This window comes from Folsomia candida, unplaced genomic scaffold (assembly GCF_002217175.1).
Source record: "Folsomia candida strain VU population unplaced genomic scaffold, ASM221717v1 Fcan01_Sc019, whole genome shotgun sequence".
In the NCBI taxonomy this organism is placed as follows: domain Eukaryota; kingdom Metazoa; phylum Arthropoda; class Collembola; order Entomobryomorpha; family Isotomidae; genus Folsomia; species Folsomia candida.
This window is the reverse complement of record NW_019091211.1, coordinates 667,701-670,582: the sequence shown is the minus strand read 5'-3', so window position 1 is coordinate 670,582 and position 2,882 is coordinate 667,701. Positions and strand designations below refer to the sequence as shown.

The following is a 2,882-nucleotide window of genomic DNA, read 5'->3' as shown; positions in this document are numbered from 1 at the left end:
GTATGCTGATAGGGTGATATGCCGCCTCATGGCTGGTGGTATTGTGACCAAGTGGTCGGAAATTTATGAATCATTCACAAGTTTGGATGGGCGACGGAGCAGGAATAAAGTGAACGAAATTCGAAATGATGACACCTCCGGACCAAATTTAGTTGTGTCCTTTTCCTCAATTTTATCAACCATGTATCTCCTCACGTCAGGTGCGGGGGTTGGATTAGTTATATTCTTGTGCGAAATTGTGAAGAAATGAGGATGAAATTGCAATTAGTGGCGGATTCGTTGGCATTAGTTGACCCACCAAATACATTTCTGTGTATTATGCTGATAATAAATAACGTTTATTACATTACCAAATTGTGCATCGTTAACATTCATCTTGTACATATTATTCAACTCATTAATCGTGTACCTAATTAAACAATATCAGTAACAAACATACGCATATTCTAAAATAAAATTGACAGCGTGTTATAACATATTTAACAAACGCACACTAAATTAAACGTACACAAAGACGGAACTAAGGATCAGTAAACGGTGCTGTAAATAGTGGCTTTATGCAGATGCAAAAATTTCGCATACGTATTCAGTGATTTCAAAAAATACTGATATTCGTCTAACTAAAGTGACACTTTTTAAAATTAGTTTGTATTTGGTCTCCCCTTTTGGCAAGGCTTGAGTCCACCACACCCTCCTCCTCGTCCTCCTCCTTCTCCTCCAGATCAGACAGGGAGTCGTTAAAGTGGCAATAGTACTTTCTAAAGTGACACTTTCTCCACCCCTTCGAAGGATAATACTGGTCTTGGATGTTACAGAAATTTATGTCGAAATTGAAATTGTTCTCGTATCGAGGTTTGTTCTCTTCTAGAAATTTTTTCCATGTTTGATATCGCGAATGTTGCGAAAATGGACAGTTCTTTTTGTTCGCAAAGAAGACAAAGTTCTTCTCGTCCTCGAAATCGTCGGCCATGCAGGAGAAAAGTTTTAAAAACCAGGAGCAGATAGACGTACTTTTTTCAGTCATTGCGTAAATTTGAGATTATTTTGGGAAGGGGGTTGAGATCCTGGTAATAAGAAATAAATGATTAAAATCGTGACTATTTTTGGGACAGGTTATTAATCAGCTTACTTGTCCAGACTATTTATCCAAACAAATTTGTACCTTGTCAATAAAAACTGTGTAAAGTTGTGTAGTTTTTTTGCAACCTTACCCTTGGCGAAGGGCGAAGCTACATTGTGAGACTTTGTCAGCAAGGTGACCGTTTAGCTGCAACAACTGACAGTTAGGCAAAATTCTTCTTGTTTCCAGGCAGTCTCTCTGTTAGGTTCACATAGCTGCATATATTGGTATTTATATCATTACGTGCAGACAAGGTTCCTAAATCACTTTGAATTAATGTATTATTTCACATCTAGGTAATTCAAGGGTAAACTTGTACTTTTAAAGTATACAAGTATAATATTTCAAATTGACTAAATTGTGCTTTTACACATATTTCAAAGAAAATTAATTTAAAGCTATATTCAAAACTTATACATTCAAGGACATTGAAGTGTACATAAAAGGTTGTAAAATGATTCTACGCAATTTATTCAGCTACTAGATTATAAGCATTCAAGTGAACTACTACATTGAATAAGTATTTAGCGTATGGTCTGTTTTAGAAATGTTTATTTTGAACGCCATGTTTATTATGTAAATAGTACGTAAATGAACGCCTATGGCTAGCATCTAACTATATCTCCCTAACATTTCAATTATTATTTTAATCTAATTAATTATTCCATTTGCAAATAAAACAGCTTGTTTGAAACCCTTTAATGTTTACATAACTGTGTAATAATCACGAGTCTTCTGGTTTCACTGATAGCGGAGAATATTTGGTGATTGCAAACTATGGAAGTGAAGTTTGTTAAGTTGAAATCATCATGCATGTGATCCACGATATTACGTCAGGTAAGTACAATTTATGATGATGTAGCATAACTGACCAAAAATTCCATACATGATAACACCCTGATAACCATATATAATAGTTTATTTACCATGCACTCCACGATGGATGGCATGACGATTTCCCGTAATCAATTATTCTTGAGAGAATGAGGAAAATTCGCGTGCCAGGTCAATTATGTATGGTCATGCTGTTTAGAGTGGCTAATCTGTGGTGTAAAGTTTTAGAGTGTCAGAATGCAATTCATAGAATTTCCCATTGTTTCCACTTCATCACAGTAGAGATTTATGTATGTGGGTCAAAGGTAAGTATGTACGGTTGTGAAGTTGTAAATGGAGATATGTAAATATGTACATATGGATGTTCAATGCATACTTTTTTATTGGATAAAAATGATTAATCAGAAAGTCGGGAATAAATGTATGTATTTTCCAGAAAAGTTAACAATAGGGTTTTTAGACAAAATTAAGAATACGTTAGACATCAAATTTACGTGATGAATACTGTTAGCCACTGATTAAGAATTGACTTTTATCGGAGCATTTTAAAATTCCTTTATAAAAATGAGTCATTCGGGTATTTTAAAAGGCTCCGGTAAAGTCAATGCTTTTACTAGTGGCTAATTCTATTCATCATATGATAAGTACTTATGGCTTGAATTTCTTTTTCACATTACCAATCTCACTTCCATGAACACTCATTTCAAGGAGTAAAACGACACAGCTTAACAAAAATAGGACACCACAGATATCAAATGCTGTCGATATCTTCGAATTGAAATCAAGTCTTGGCACCGTCCCGGAAACCTTGGGAAATTTCCAATTCGCATAATGTCGAAATAATTTGACCGGTTTCTCTCTTTCATACCACTTTTCCCAATGTGAATAAATTCCAGAAGAAACCATGCCCTTGAAACGCTTAAATGTA

At 34.8% G+C, this 2,882-nt stretch overlaps 1 long non-coding RNA gene across 1 annotated transcript; it reads right to left on the bottom strand.

Annotated features, from left to right (window-relative positions):
- Nucleotides 1-319: 319 nt before the first annotated feature.
- Nucleotides 320-1,901, bottom strand: LOC110857940. The gene is made up of 2 exons (XR_002548719.2): nt 1,130-1,901; nt 320-1,064 (listed from the first exon to the last, which is right to left on the bottom strand). It is a non-coding gene; the product is annotated as an uncharacterized LOC110857940 (long non-coding RNA).
- Between the last annotated feature and the right edge of the window lie 981 nt (nt 1,902-2,882).